The following is a 16,582-nucleotide window of genomic DNA, read 5'->3' as shown; positions in this document are numbered from 1 at the left end:
ATGAGATCAACTTCAGAAGGATTTGATGGAGGAGTATTGAAAATGGCATGACGAAAGAGCCGCCTAGTTTCATTATTTCTTTGTTGTATTGTGCAAAACTATGTTTTATGTGTGTTGCATTTGATCTTGTGGATTTGATGAATTATGTAATAATTTGATACTGTGGACATGTGAAACTTTTAAGTTGTTCTCCGATTGTTTTATTTCAATTTCTGTGACTGAACAGCAGCCGCGCGGCTGTCGGCAACTTTTGCATCTTCATTTTGCATCACCTATTGGAGTTGCACTTTTACATCTCCGTTTTGCATCATTCATTGAAGTTGCTTTTTTGAAGATGCAAAAAGCACTTTTTAAAGATGTAATTTTTTTGCGGGTGAAGATATAATTTTTTTACATCTCATGTTTTACATCTGCGAATTTGCATCTTTTATTGAAGATGCTCTTATGCGCGACCTTAATCCTGTTCCAGTTGTTTCGAAAAGCAAACACCTTTCACTGTATAAAAAACGTGTGTGCTTTCTGATCAAAAAAAAAACGTGTGCGCTTTGGCCACGTTTGATCAAAGTTGAAGGAGGGGCTTACCGCAGATTTCGCGCCAAAACACCCCAGCAGCTCCGTTGCTCTTCCCGCCACCGCACTCTCTTGCGCGCTCCAAAATAAGATCGCCATCGTTTGCAAGAAACAATAAACCTAGGGACTAGAAAAAGAAGAATAAAACATCTTTAACGTGCCGACGAGGAGCAAAATCTGCTTGACGATATGGATCGGCCCAGGAGTTGCGCCTCGACGGATTAGACAAAGCAAGTAAAAGATCCAATATTCCATGGGGACGGAGCCGCGAAATGATTCTTCATACAAATGTAGGAATGGATTTGGTTGATTGGTTCTACTTTGTTTTCTCACACGCCATGGATTTGACCTCTCGATGAATCGGCAGCGGCGGCGGTGTCCATGCCCCGTAAAAACGGCTGCGGTGCTGGCGACAAGTCATCGCGTGAGAAGGGCGACGATCTGGTCTCCCCGAGAAGCGTCCTCGAGGGATGCACGACGTCGAGCGATGTTGACGCCGCCGCAATGACGGACGAGACGATGGGGTCGTCGACGACGAAGACGGGCGTTGTCGCCGCGCCGTCCACGCCCGCGCCGCCGCGAAACGACGGGCTTCCGGCCGCGTGGAAGGGCGCCATGGAGGCGTGGAGGTCAAGGACCAAACGCCGCCTCTCCAGCGGCATCCCGTCAACCATGTCGTCGAAGCTCAGGAGCTTGAGCATCCGCGGCAGCAGCAAGTGGCGGTGGCCGTCGGCGGGGCAGGTGAACGTGGAACAGCACGACCTGTGCGCGCTGAGGCTATCCTTCTGGACCTTCTCGCTGTCGGAGCTGAGGAAGGCCACCCGCAACTTCAGCAAGGAGAACGTGGTGGGCAGGGGCGGTAACGCCAAGGTGTACCGCGGCCTCCTGTCGGACGGGCAGCTGGTCGCCGTGAAGAAGCTGTCGGCGACCGAGAATGACCGCATGGAGAGCTTCCTGTTGGAGGTGGGGCACGCGGTGAACGTACGCCACCCGAACGTGGCGAGGCTGGTGGGCGTGGGCCTGGAGGGCGGCGAGCACCTGGTGTTCCCCTTCTCCCGCCTGGGATGCCTCTCCCGCAGGCTCCACGGGGGCTCCGGCGAGGAGGGGGCCATGCCGTGGGAGGCGAGGTACAAGGAGGCGCGGCCAGCGGGCTAGAGTACCTCCACGAGCGGTGCGCCCGGAGGATCGTGCACCGGGACGTCAAGCCCGCCAACATCCTGCTCAAAGACGACTACGAGCCACTGGTAACCAACATTGGACTACATTGCATATTTGCATTACGTCTTGTCTGTGTTAATTTGTTTTTGTGTGTGTTAATTTGGCTGTTATTCCCGTGCGTGCTTCTTCAGATATGTGACTTTGGGCTAGCAAAGTGGCTGCCGGCCAAGCTGACGCACTACCAAGTGACCATCTTCGAAGGCACATTTGGGTCGGTCGGTCTGTTTGTCTATCTCATTCACAATCACGCTGATGCAATTTCAATCATCGTCAATAAATTGACTGCTTTGGGATCGAGTTTAAGTAACACGGTCAGGTGAATGAATGAATTAAATCGTAGTACTATATATGAGATGCTGATGCATGTAGATGTACAGGTACGTGCCGCCCGAGTACACGACGCACGGGATCTTCAACGAGAAGACGGACGTGTTCGCCTTTGGCGTCGTGCTGCTCGAGCTCCTCACCGGCCGGCGCGCCATCGACGGCAAAAACCACTGCCTCGTTGCATGGGTCCGCTTGTTTCCAGCGTTCAAAATAACATGGACGTGCATCCAACAGCTTTCATCACCTTTGATGTTTTAATTGTGGGTAGGTACGATCCTTCCTCAGCAGCAAGGACGAGGTCTTGAAGATGGTCGACCCCGCTCTAGGAGGTCGATACGACGTGGAGCAGCTCCGCCGCGTCACGCACGCCGCCCAACTCTGCATCCACACCTCGCCGGCCCAAAGGCCACGGATGAGCCAGGTATTCCCTCCTTTCTTTCCGATTTATTAGGTCCACTTGACTAATGGACTGCATAAAACTCTACTATATAATTTGGTTAATATTAAAATATGAGTTACATATATCATAAATTTTAGCATTACAAAATGTGAGTCCTTTAATGGTACATCAAGTGAATTTGGGCCATTTATTTATGTGATTCAGCGACCCAGATGTCATAATACTAAAGCAAAATTCGGTTATTATATTAGTAGATGATACCCCGCGCGTTGCTACGGGAATTGGTTGCAATATATTTCAATGCTATTTGGTTGTGCGAAATATAAATATTTAGATTATTAATGCCATAACCAAAATAATACATGTGACTTGTTATATTTGATTATGTATAGTTGTAAAAACAATTGAATATAAGTAGAATAATAGAAAAAAAATCCCACGCATGATTACATGTGGTGATGGGTCTTTTCCTATGCATAGTTGCATGTTGAGATGTGATTTATTTCATTTATAATTGTATGGTGATGTGGCAATGATTACATGTTGATATAAAAAAGTTAGTAGGAATGACCCTCTTAGGTATATAGGATAACCGATTCTTATAATTTAGAGGAGTAAACAGCCTCTTATCTTCAACTCCTTATAGTAATCACATCTCTAACGGTGGCCGAATCTAACTGATTCCTTAAATTTAACTCAAACGAATTGGCCCCACGTGAAAATCTCTCTTCATCTTCTTTTTCATTCTTTTTGTTCTTTCTTCCGGCGCGACCAGCTAGAGTTCTCCGTCTACAGCAACAGCGAGTGATGTAGCTAGGCGGTGTATACATACGCGCCCATGGCGTCAACGACAAGGATGAGGATGCAGAAGAAGATAATTGTGTGGAAGAGAATGGCGATGGCGCTGCTAGCCATGTTGTCGAGCTCCACCACCCTGGTCCTTGGTGGTGGCTGTGCACGCACACACAGCAGCAGCACATACATGCATACACGCACACGCAGCAGTAGCACATACACGTAGCAGTAGACACCTACACCATGTACGATGCCTGCACAAGGTTGCATCTTTCGAGCCACGCGCATATGCGCTCTTTTGCGTCGCTCGAGCCTAGCTCAGAAAGAGTGGCCATTCAGTTGTTCCTCCTCAACCTGGCCTGGTAGTGCTTTAAACATCGTGCATGCCAAGATTCTGGTGCAGCCCAGCCTACTAAACATCCAATTTTGCACCGCCCGGACTTGGTTGGGCCTCCTGCAGACTACCAAACGCATTATAAATGTACTCTGCCGGAAGACACACGCGCGTACATGAGCTAGCTTGGTCGATTCTCGGCTGCACAAGCACGCACCTACGCACAAGGGAAAACTCATGTATGCGAAACATTGGAGTGACGGAGAACTTGCAGAGCTGCAAATGTACACGATCGTGGAGACGAGGCCGCCACGAGTTGTGAGTTTGATGGCAACGACGTTGGTGTAGGGTGCCCATCCTTGGGCTCGACGGAGGCGGGAGTGTGCGGCATGTGAGCTGTGAGCAAGCGGCTGGCTAGCGGAGGCGGAAATACGATGTCGTGGATGGCCATATGCATCAGATTAGTAATTTGGTTCATTGTGATTAAAATTGCCAACCTGTTCTTGAACCCTTTGATCAACTTAATACTACAAGTCATATTGTGTAGTATGATGTACCATAAAAAAATCCCAAAAAGATACCATTCAAAGTGTTTATTGGTATATATTTATGATATACAACATGTATTATGTTGGTCAAATTATCAGTCTACAACACACGCGTGCGCGTGCACACACACAACCCCTACGTCACTCCCCCGCAGGGTGTCTCGGGTGGCAACCAGATCCACTCAGCCTCGTGCACCCGTTTCCCCTCCTCCTCGCTGAGCCGGTGGTCACCTCCCGAAAAGCCCGGGCTGGTCATGACGGGGATTCACCCTTCGCTGCTGCTAGGCTCCTCGGAGGGCCTGATCGTGGTAGTTGTTCGTCGGCATATGGTCGGCTAGCGGTGGTGGTTGCATCGGGGCGGCGGACCTGGGCCTGGCAAAGGCGACCTTTCACTACTAGGAAAAAACCCTAGTAGTAGAGCGGGTTTTGAGGCTATCAGCAGCGCGGGTGACCGCGCTACTACTACGGCGCTACAGCCAACTGTTAGTAGTAGCGCGGTCTATACCCACGCTACTACTATTGACTATATCAGCGGCGCTTTTCGGGAACGCGCTACTATTAATTAGCTGTAGCGCTTTCCTAACCCCGCGCTGATGAGGACATAGACCAGGGGTAGGGTAATAGGCCTGACCTATACGTCCTACCTAAGGTCCTTGTCCTAGAAGCAAAGAGGTTCAAGAGTAAATAAAGGGGCCCAACAAAGGTATCGAGTGCAATCCACTCGACCTACCATTCACTCGGAGACCCCTCCCCCCCTTATTTAGGTCACTCGACCACTAAACCACTCGACGTGCAGAAGACCTAAAGCCACTCCGCGCAGCAACGGTCGGGCATTTACCCTTAGACTTAATAGTCATTTATAGCACTTTACTACGGACGTTACCTGTAACGCTCCTTCTTTATGAACATTGAACCCTATGTAACGGAGGGGAGCTGGGGTCCTGGCGCACTCTATATAAGCCACCCCCCTCCTCTGGGACAAGGGTTCGCACCCCCTGTAACACACACGCATATAATCCAGTCGACCGCCTCCGGGCTCCGAGACGTAGGGTTGTTACTTCCTCCGAGAAGGGCCAGAACTCGTAAAACTTGTGCGTACAACTTCTCCATAGCTAGGATCTTGCCTCTACATCCCTACCCCCCATTCTACTGCCAGACTTAGAACCACGACAGTTGGCGCCACCTTGGGGCAGGTGTCTTAGCGACTTGTTGGAGAAGTTGCAATTTTTCCGATCCCCATCAGCATGGTTTCAGGCGGAGGATTGGCCGAGGGCCGCGAGATCCGTCTCGGCGTGCTCGTGTTCGTCGCCGACGACTCTGCTTGGCTCCAAGAAGCTCCACTCGACGTCGAGGCGCTCCCCGTCCGCGGGGCAACGCACTTTCGCGCGTGCGTCCGCTGCGTCCTCCTGCGGCAACCGTCGACCCAGTATCGGTCGGCTCCTGTGGCGTCTTCACTCCCTGCTGTTCGCCGGCACAAGCGTTCCGGTCGGTCAAGGCTCCAGCGGTGGGTGATGCACGCGATGGCTCGCCAGTCGGCCACCCCCCAAGTCGCGGCAATCGATCCCGACGAAACTCTCTATGGCCTGTTCGACTGGCTCCGTTGAGACTGCATCCGAGTGCGACAACAGTGACCCCGCGGCGGAATTCCTGATGGTCAACGGACCGCGCAGTCCTGCTGGCTTCCCCCGCGACGTCGGTGGTGATGGCGGAGGCGATCCGTCGCGTGTCCACGAGGAGTACCGCCCCGAGCCCCTCTCTTCACATCAGAGGGAAGAGCTTCGCCGCCGTAACATGGATGCACTTCACACTCCTATCGTTGGAGAAACCCCCGAGGCCCAGACCATGGAGGAGGCGCGCCTGGCCAACTTGGCTGAGCGCACTCGACTGGAGAATCTCCAGCACGCACTCGACGAGCGTGCTCGGCAGCGAGTTCCTGAATCCAGTCGACGACAACTTTTTCCGCCTCCAACCCAGGTATATCGAACTCTGATCCAGAATCTCACAGCTGCTGCCCGAATAGCAGAGTCGATTCAGCCTTCCCAGTCGGAGGCTGGTAGAGGTTTGATGCAGATCCGGGCTTTGCTCCGGGCGGCGGGGAAGCAGAACACAGAAGTGTCACAGTCTCGGAATAGGATTCATAGTAGATCTCTAATGGCAGACACAGTTCAGTCGGCTCACAGCCCAAGATCGCCTCCAAGGCGTGAGGGACGTGGAGATCGACATGATTAGTACAGAAACCGTGAGCAGTATGATCGTCGTCGAGTACCCATGCCTCCCCCAAGGAGTGGGTCATACACGCCTCGGCAACACGATGACAGACGCCCTCACAGTGGTGGGCGAAGGATTCCAGTCGACCCCCGGGAGCCGGGCTTTGACGCGAGATCCATTCTCGTTCAAGGTCTGGTTGACAGGAACAGAGCACACAGAGATGGCCACGATAGAGATTACCCGACCGGCAGCAGGGTGCATGTTTCAGGTCCCGAGTGTTTCAGCAGAGCCATCAGAGTTGCACTGATTCCTCCCAACTTCAGGTTGGCGACTGGAGTCAGCAAGTTCACTGGTGAGTCCAAGCCTGACACTTGGCTTGAGGACTACCGAGTGGCTGTGCAGATTGGTGGTGGCAATGATGAAGTGGCCATGAAGCACCTTCCTCTGATGTTAGAGGGCTCGGCCAGAGCGTGGTTGAATCAGTTAGCACCTGGCAGTATTTATAGCTGGGAAGAGCTTGCCCGAGTGTTTGTCAGAACATTTGAAGGTACATGCAAACGGCCAGCAGGGCTAACAGAGCTACAGTCTTGTGTGCAGAAGTCGAATGAAACTTTGAGAGATTATATCCAGAGATGGACCACGTTGCACCACACGGTGGAGAATGTGTCTGATCACTAAGCAGTTTGTGCCTTCAAGGAAGGCGTCAAGTATCGAGAATTGAATCTGAAGTTCGGTCGGACCGGAGATATGTCTCTGAGTCGAATGATGAAAATTGCCACCAAGTATGCTAATGGTGAAGAGGAGGATCGGCTCCGGAGTGGCAAGCACAAAACATTCGCCCACGAAACTGGGGGAGGGAACTCCAGCCGGAAGCAGAAGCGCAAAGCCGAGTCAGCTGCTCCCGGAGAAGCCTTAGCCGTGACTCAAGGAAAGTTCAAGGGGGAGCCCAAAGGGCCATGGAACCCCAAGAAAGTAAAAGATCAAGATGGAAATGATGTGTTGGATTTACCATGCCACATTCACACCAAAAAAGATGAGGAGGGTAATCTCATTTACCCAAAACATACCACTCGACAATGTCGGCTCCTAATCCAGCAGTTCCGAGAAAACAACCCAAAGAAAAGGAAAAAGAATCGGACAAAGTTGAGGATAAGGAAGAGGACGATGATGGTTACCCCCACGTCAATTCCACTCTCATGATTTTTGCTGATGTTGAGAGCAAGAGTCGACTGAAAGTCATCAACAGAGAAGTGAACATGGTCGCTCCGGCGACGCCCAGTTATTTGAAGTGGTCTCAGACTGCCATTACATTCGACCAGTCTGATCACCCGACACACATAGCCACCCTTGGGAGGCAAGCGTTGGTGGTCGACCCAGTCGTCGAAGGCACTCGGTTGACTAAGGTTCTGATGGATGGTGGCAGTGGCCTTAATATACTGTATGCGGAGACCTTGAAAGGAATGGGCGTTCCGATGTCCAGACTCAGTGAAAGCAATATGAGTTTCCATGGAGTTATACCTGGCAAGAAGGCTGAGTCACTCGGCCAGATCGCCCTCGATGTGGTTTTCAGTGATTCCAAGAATTACCGCAAAGAAAAGTTGACGTTTGAAGTCGTCGATTTCCAGAGTGCTTATCATGCTATTCCGGGCAGGCCGGCTTATGCATGTTTTATGGCTCGACCATGCTACGTGTACCTCAAATTGAAGATGCCTGGTCCTAAAGGAGTGATCACTATCACTGGCAATCGGAAGAAGGCAGAAGAGTGCTTCTAGAAGGGCTCAAAGATCGCCGATGCGCAAATGGCAGTAATGGAATTGCAGGAGTATCAAAAAAATGCAGATCCGAGTGATTTGTTGCAAGCTAAGAAGCCTGCCACGGATTCAGCATTTCGTCGTCTGGTGAAACGAAGCCGATTCATATTCACCCGACCGATCCCAATGCTGCTCCGACTCACATTTCGACAACACTCGACTCCAAATAGGAAGAAGCGCTCATCCAGTTCCTCCGTGAGAACTGGGACATCTTTGCATGGAAACCTTCTGACATGTCGGGTGTTCCCAGGGGGCTGGCTGAGCACTGTTTGCGAGTCGACCCAAAAGTGAAACCAGTTAAAGAACATCTTCGACGGTCCGCCGTACAGAAGAGAAAAGCAATCGGTGAAGAAGTGGCTCGGCTCCTAGCAGCTGAGTTTATCCGAGAGATTTACCACTCCGAGTGGCTAGCCAATGTTGTCATGGTCCCCAAGAAGGACGACTCACTTCACATGTGCATTGACTTCAAGCATATCAATCGGGCCTGCCCGAAAGATCACTTTCCTCTCCCCCGCATCGACCAAATAGTCGACTCGACTGCGGGGTGTGAGCGCTTGTCCTTTTTGGACGCTTATTCTGGGTATCATCAGATCCGACTGTACGGACCCGATGAGATAAAAATAGCTTTCATCACCCCATTTTGTTGCTTCTGTTATGTCACCATGCCATTCGGCTTGAAGAACGCTGGAGCCACATTATGAGGATGATTCAGAAGTGTTTACTCACTCAAATCAGTTGGAATGTGGAAGCATACATGGATGACATTGTCGTCAAGTCACGTAAAGGTTCCGACCTGCTGGCTGACCTTGCTGAAACTTTTGCCAACCTCAGAAGGTATGATATCAAGCTTAATCCATCAAAGTGCACATTCGGAGTTCCGGGCGGAAAATTACTCGGTTTTCTTGTTTCCGAACGAGGGATCGACGCTAACCCAGAGAAAGTTGGTGCCATTCTCCGAATGAAACGCCCTGTGCGTGTGCACGATGTCCAGAAGCTTACAGGTTGTTTGGCCGCCTTAAGTAGATTCATTTCTCGCCTCAGTGAAAAGGCATTGCCTCTTTACCGACTGATGAAGAAGTCTGATAAGTTCGAGTGGACTCCTGAAGCTAATGCAGCATTTGCAGAGCTCAAAGCCCTGCTTTCCACCCAGCCGGTGCTTGCTGCCCCAATCAGCAAAGAGCCTTTACTGCTTTACATTGCAGCCACTGGACAAGTCGTCAGTACAGTACTTATAGTCGAGCGGGAAGAAGAAGGAAAAGCCTGTAAAGTTCAGCGCCCAGTATATTATGTTTCTGAAGTTTTGACTCCATCAAAGCAAAGATATCCACATTATCCGAAGCTTGTTTATGGGATTTATATGACCACGAAGAAGGTTGCACATTATTTCTCTGACCACTCCATTACAGTCGTCAGCGACGCTCCATTATCAGAGATTTTGAACAACAGAGATGCAACTGGTCAAGTGGCAAAGTGGGCGATTGAACTCCTTCCCTTGGATATTAAGTTTGAGGCAAAGGAAGCTATCAAGTCCCAAGCAATAGCAGATTTCCTCGCCGAGTGGATCGAACAGCAACTGCCGACTCAAGTCCACTCGGAGCACTGGACCATGTTCTTTGATGGTTCCGGTGCTGGGGTGGTACTGGTATCCCCCCGAGGAGACAAGCTCAGATATGTTCTCCAGATTCACTCTGATTCCTCCAATAACGAAGCGGAATATGAAGCACTCTTATATGGGTTACGTATGGCCATCTCACTCGGTGTCCGTCGTCTCATGGTCTACGGCGACTCAGATTTGGTAGTCAATCAAGTGATGAAGGAGTGGGACGTCAGAAGCCCAGCTATGACTGGTTACTGCAATGCGGTGAGGAAGTTGGAAAAGAAGTTTGAGGGTTAGAGCTCCATCATATACCCCGACTGAAAAATCAAGCAGCCGATGATTTGGCAAAGATAGGTTCCAAGAGGGAAGCCATTCCCAGCAACGTGTTTTTGGAACACATTCATACACCTTCAGTTCAAGAAGATCCTTTCCCTGAAGAGCCCCCGCAGCCTAAGAGTGCCACAGATCCGACTGAAGTCGAAGTCCCAGCCGTGGTCGACCTGATCATGGAGGTTTTGGTCATCACTCCCGACTGGACAGTGCCATACATTGCGTATATCCTTAGGAAGGAACTCCCAGAGGATGAAGAAGAGGCTCGACAGATCGTCCGTCGATCCAAAGCCTTTACTGTGATAAGAGGACAACTGTTCAGGGAAAGCGTAACCGGAGTCAGCCAGAAAGGCATAACACCAGAAGAAGGTCGGGTGATCCTCAACGACATCCACTCGGGGACCTGTGGTCACCATGCGTCCTCTCGGACCATTGTGGCCAAAGCATATCGAGCTGGATTTTATTGGCCACGAGCAAATAAAATGGCGAAAGATATAGTCGACAAATGTGAAGGCTGCCAGTTTTACTCCAATATGTCCCACAAGCCTGCGTCAGCTGAAGACTATTCCACTTGTCTGTCCCTTTGCTGTTTGGGGATTGGATATGGTTGGACCCCTGAGGACTGGTAGGAGCGGCTTCACTCATGTGCTTGTAGCAGTCGACAAGTTTACCAAATGGATTGAAGCCAAGCCTATCAATAATCTTGAAGCCAGTACTGCCGTCAGCTTCATCAGAGAATTAACATTCAGATATGGAGTTCCGCACAACATCATCACTGACAACGGGTCGAACTTCGATTCTGATGAGTTCAGAGCCTTCTGTGCTTCCCAAGGCACACGAGTCGACTATGCTTCAGTCGCCCACCCCCAGTCGAATGGACAACTAGAAAGAGCAAATGGCTTGATTCTCAAAGGACTGAAACCCCGACTGATGCGTGATCTCAAGCACGCAGCAGGCGCCTGGGTCGATGAACTTCCATTAGTTCTTTGGAGATTGAGGACAACTCCCAATCGGTCGACTGACCGAACTCCATTCTTCTTGGTTTATGGAGCTGAAGCTGTTCTACCGAGTGACTTGCTTCACAATGCACCCCGAGTCGAGCTCTTCTCTGAAGATAAAGCAGAACAGGCCCGGCAGGACGCAGTCGATCTCCTAGAGGAGGAAAGAGAGATGGCCTTAATCCGGTCGACCATTTATCAGCAAGACTTGCGTCGATTCCACGCCAGGAACGTGAGGGGCCGAGCCTTTCAAGAGGGAGACTTGGTTCTTCGAGTGGATCAACATAAACCACACAAGCTCGCCCCTACTTGGGAAGGTCCCTTCATTGTCACTAGAGTTCTCCACAATGGAGCATACCATCTTTACAATGTCGAGCATCATAAAGACGAGCCACGGGCTTGGAACGCGGAGCTGCTCCGCCCCTTTTATACTTAAGTACTCATTCGGATGAGATGTAATAAGAAATACCTTTGTAGTTTGTTTATCAAAGACAAGAGCTTTACAGTCTTCCTAAATGGTTGTTGTTGCTTTTGTTTGCGTCTGAAATGCCCCAGTCGGTGACTTTGCCGCGAATCCGTTTCGCCCAAAGTTTGAAAAATCCTACCGAGTGGTGAGCAAGCCTCTCACTCGGGGGCTTAGCCGCGAATCCGCTTCGCCTAAGTTTGAAAAATCCTACCGAGTGACGAGCAAGCCTCTCACTGGGGGGCTTAGCTGCAGTCCAGTACTCGCCTAAGTTTGAAAAATCCTACCGAGTGGTGAGCAACCCTCCCACTCGGGGGCTTAGCTGCAGTCCAGTACTCGCCTAAGTTTGAAAAATCCTACCGAGTGGTGAGCAACCCTCCCACTCGGGGGCTTAGCTGCAGTCCAGTACTCGCCCAAGTTTGAAACCCATCCCTATCCGCAAGGACGACGAGGTGCAGGTCGACTGAAACCTTCTCCTTCGGAGCTGCGTCACAAGTACAACGTACGCTCCATCCCAATCTGCAAGGACCACGAGGTGCAGGTCGACTGAAACCTTCTCCTTCAGAGCTGCGCCACAAGTACAACGTGCGCTCCATCCCTATCCGCAAGGATGACGAGGTACAGGTCGGCTGAAACCTTCTCCTTCGGAGCTGCGCCACAAGTACAACGTGCGCTCCATCTTTATCCGCAAGGACGGCGAGATGCAGGTCGACTGCAACCTTCTCCTTCGGAGCTGCGCCACAAGTACAACGTGCGCTCCATCCCTATCCGCAAGGACGACGAGGTGCAGGTCGACTGAAACCTTCTCCTTCGGAGCTGCGCCACAAGTACAACGTGTGCTCCCTCCCTATCCGCAAGGACGACGAGGTGCAGGTTGACTGCGACCTTCTCCTTTGGAGCTGCGCCACAAGTACAACGTGTGCTCCCTCCCTATCCGCAAGGACGGCGAGGTGCAGGTCGACTGCAACCTTCTCCTCGGAGTTGCCCCATAAGTACAATAGCTGCATCTCAAGTACAAAGATTATTCCAATTGAAAAGCGAATTCCACTCGAAGGCAAAACATAAGCATGTTCAGAGATAAACCAAGTTCAGATAAATCCTAAAGTTTCGGACGACGGATCAAAAGTATTCGAGCATCAAGCCCGAAGAAGTTTAACGATTACACAATCACTCGGCATCCTGAGGCAAATAAAGGTGGAGTATAATGTTTCTCGGTCACGCGTCAGGAGAAGGACTAGCTGGGTCGCAGAAACTGTCAAGGTCTATGCTGTCTGCAATGCGAGTGGTGGCGTCAAGGAAAGTGTCCATGAAGGATTGGAAGGTATGCCTCTTTGTGTTAGCAACCTTGAGCTCCGCTAGCTTGTCTTCTTTGACGTCTTTGCAGTGCACTCGGACCAAGGACAACGCGACATCAGCGCCACAGCGAACAGATGACTTCTTCCAGTCTTGCACTCGGTCAGGTATTTGATTCAGTCGAGCCATCAGAGACTCGAGGTCTTGAGACAGTTCCGCCTGAGGCCAGAGTTCAGTATCAACCTGAGTTATCGCTGCCTTCAGGCGGGCAAGATAAGCAACCGCGCTGTCCATGCGAGATTCCAACCGCAGCACATTCATCGCAAAATCATCCTTAACTGGACAATTTATGGGATCGAGACCCGTCTCGACCCGCCCAGTTTCCGCTTCAAAGTCTTGGCAAAGCTCTACATAGTTGAGTAAATGGTGAGTCGATGATATAATCAAGCTTGATAGTCGACCGTAATAAGTCAGTCAATCATCAGTACCTTCAAGTTTTAGGACCAGTTTGCAGCAAGCTGGCCCAGATAAGACTCCAACTCGCCTTTCTTGGCCTTGAGGCTCCCAAGCTCGTCAGTCAGCTTGTCCTTGTCTTTCTTCAGTCGCTCGACCTCCCGATTGGCGTCAAAGACAGCAGTCTTCAGTTTGGAGTTCTCCTCTTCTAACTTGCCGACTGAAGCAAGCTTCTTGTCAGCAAGCGATGTTTTCTCTCACGCTTCCTTCTGTGCAGCAGCAAGATCCAGATCCTTCTTCTCCAAAGCCTGCTTCATTTTCTCTAAAGAAATAACATTCTTCATACGGGCTTGGAGTTGACGGTTTTCACTACATACATCTGCTCGAGTGGAGTCACTCGGTTCAAAAAATGGAAAGGAAAAGTGCCAGCAGTGAGAAAGACAGTTGACGACTGGTTACCTCCCATGGCAGCTACTTCATCACGAGCAGTCTTGAGATTCTTCTTGGCCAATTCCAGATCAAGGTTGAGGCTGATTTGCTGCTTGTTCATTATGGAAAGCTGAGCCCAAGATCACAAGATTTCTGCAGTATAAGCCATATCAGTTGACCGAGATAAAAACACATCACAGTGATAGCTACTCTAAGACTACCGCCGAATCAAACATTCAACGGCAGTCTCGGGGACTACACCCAGTGGGTGCACTTAGCGTGCCCCCACTGGTTTGAGTAAACACTCGACATGGTCTGCCCAACGCGAGAGTAGAAAAAGCAGTTCTCAGACCATCGTCGACTGCCCACAGTCAACCACGGTCTCGGGGACTACACCCAGTGGGTGCACATAGCGTGCCCCCACTGGTTCTAGTGTCATTCGACCTGGCCAGTCCAGACCGAGTGACAAAATTCAGATTCTCAGACCACAGTCGACTGCCCGCAGTCAACTATGGTCTCGGGGACTACACTCAGTGGGTGCACTAAGAGTGCCCCCACTAGTTCAAAGATTCAATTCAAGACGACTCAAATTGACTCGTGTAACTTCAAAACAGTCACACCCCAATGGGTGATCGGATGAGAAAGATGATCAATCAGAAATCAACTAACCTGGACATTGGTCTGCAGAGCAGCTCCGGCGTTGAAGGCCACCTGACTGGCCTCATGCACCACTTTCATTTGCCCCATCACAAGGTTCAACTGAAGAAGAGCTTCCTTGGCGGCAGTCGGTGGGTCGTCCGGGGTTTGATACGCAGTGAAAAGCGATGATGGCAGAGCAGTCGGAGCAACCGCTTGGTCTGATGCATGGAGTTGTATTGGTGCAGCAGAGGTCTGAGCAGCTGATCCTAATGGGCAATCAGTCGATAGCGGGATAGCGAAAGTGACGTTGGTACGTGCCGGATCTGTCGATCGCTCGACTGCCGTCCCAGGCATCTCAGTCGACCGAGGAACCTGGGCCTCAGGCGCTTTCTCGCTCAGTTCCTTGTCCCTCCTCCTCCTTCCCCTTAGCGGTACTTCTTCTTCATCGTCCGGGAGCACAACAACATCACGTGGTGCTGCAACAAACAGAGAAAGTCAAAGAGATAGCTGACAAACAATCGAGTGGTCCAAATAAATTCGAGTCGGGCAGACTTACTGGCTTTGGAGGAAGCTGCGTCGTCGGTTTCCTCGTCGTCTGGGGTCTTGTCGATATCCATATCAGTCGCAGTCGAGGCCGGGCTGTAAAGGTTAATCATCCACTCGGTCAGTATAAGAGAATCGGTCAGAACAAGAAAATACAGGGAGAACATTTACCCAAAAGCAACACGAACATCCATGTTGATTCTAGGCAAGGTCTTCCGAGCCTTCGAAGGATTGATCTCGGGCTGCTTGGTGACCTTGTCAGCCAATTCTGGAGTCGAAGACCGAGCGTGCTTTTGAGATGGAGCGCTCGAGGCCACAGCCTTGCCGCACGTGCCCGCGGGATCATGGTGCTGCTTGGATCGACGTTCGGAACGAGGTGGTGAGTCGGCTACCTCCTCGTCGTCCGACTCATCGCTCTCATCTTCATCATCGTCAGCTAGTGACTCCCACTCGCCGCTCTCCTCCGCGTTGTCCTTGCCTTCATGGTCCTGCTCCAGAGCTTGTTCGCCATTGGGCATTGAGTACATCTCTGTATAAATCTACAAAACAAGGAGCCGAGTGGAAATCAGTCGGATCAACAAACAGTCAGAAAACACATCCAAATTCAATCAGTTGTAGTGGCCAAACCTTGTCTGGCTGGTTGCTGTCACTGAAAGGGTTGACTCTCCTGGCGCCCCTGGGGCTGTCCTTGTTCCCGGTGATGCCCCTCAGCCACTAGGCCACTGTTTTGGCCGCCACCTCATCCGGATGAACCCGAGCGGTATCACCAGCCCCGGAGTACATCCACATGGAGTGGTCACGAGCTTGGAGTGGTTGAATGCGCCGACTGAGGAACACCTCCAGCAGATCCATGCCGGTGACACCTTGATTGATCAGTTGAACTACTCTCTCGACCAGCATGCCCGTCTCCGCCTTCTCCGCGGCGGTCACTTTCAACCAAGATGGAGTTTGAACACGATCAAAAGAGAAAGGGGGAAGTCCAGTCGACTGGCCTGGGGTCACGATATCCTGGCAATAGAACCAAGTCGACTGCCAGCCCCTGACCGACTCAGGAAGAGTCATCGAAGGGAAGGAACTCCTCTTCCTCTTCTGAATACCCAGACCCCCACACATCTGGATAACATGGGTTTTCTCGTCGTTCGAGTTTGCTTTCTTCACTGTTTTTGAGCGGATGGTGAAAATGTGCTTCAAAAGACCCCAGTGCGGTCGACACCCCAGGAAATTCTCGCACATGGACACGAATGTGGCAAGGTATGTGATGGTGCTGGGAGTGAAATGATGGAGTTGAGCCCCGAAGAAATTCAAGAAACCTCGAAAGAAGGGGTGTGGAGGAAGCGAGAAGCCGCGGTCGACATGAGTGGCGAGCAGAACACACTCACCCGGTCGCGGCTGTGGCTCCGTTTCCCCCTCGGCAGCCGCGCGGACTCATGGACGATCAGCCCTAACTCGGCCATATCGTCCAAGTCTTCCTGCCAAAGTGAGGATCGGATCCAATCTCCCTGGATCCAGCCCGACGGCAGCCCCGAGTGCGATGAAGATCCCCGATTCATCTTCTTGCTTTTCGCCGCCCCCGTCGCCTTCTTCGCGCGTTCCAGCGCCGCTGTTTTCTCCTTCCCCATGGCGGCG

At 51.2% G+C, this 16,582-nt stretch overlaps 1 pseudogene; it reads left to right on the top strand.

Annotated features, from left to right (window-relative positions):
* Positions 1–812: 812 nt before the first annotated feature.
* On the top strand, positions 813–4,604 carry LOC123099817 (receptor-like cytosolic serine/threonine-protein kinase RBK2; annotated as a pseudogene).
* The last annotated feature ends 11,978 nt before the right edge of the window (positions 4,605–16,582 follow it).

The sequence above is a fragment of the Triticum aestivum genome, chromosome 4D, assembly GCF_018294505.1.
Source record: "Triticum aestivum cultivar Chinese Spring chromosome 4D, IWGSC CS RefSeq v2.1, whole genome shotgun sequence".
Classification (NCBI taxonomy): Eukaryota; Viridiplantae; Streptophyta; class Magnoliopsida; order Poales; family Poaceae; genus Triticum; species Triticum aestivum.
The sequence above is the reverse complement of the archived record's forward strand: the minus strand, read 5'-3'. Positions and strand labels throughout refer to the sequence as shown.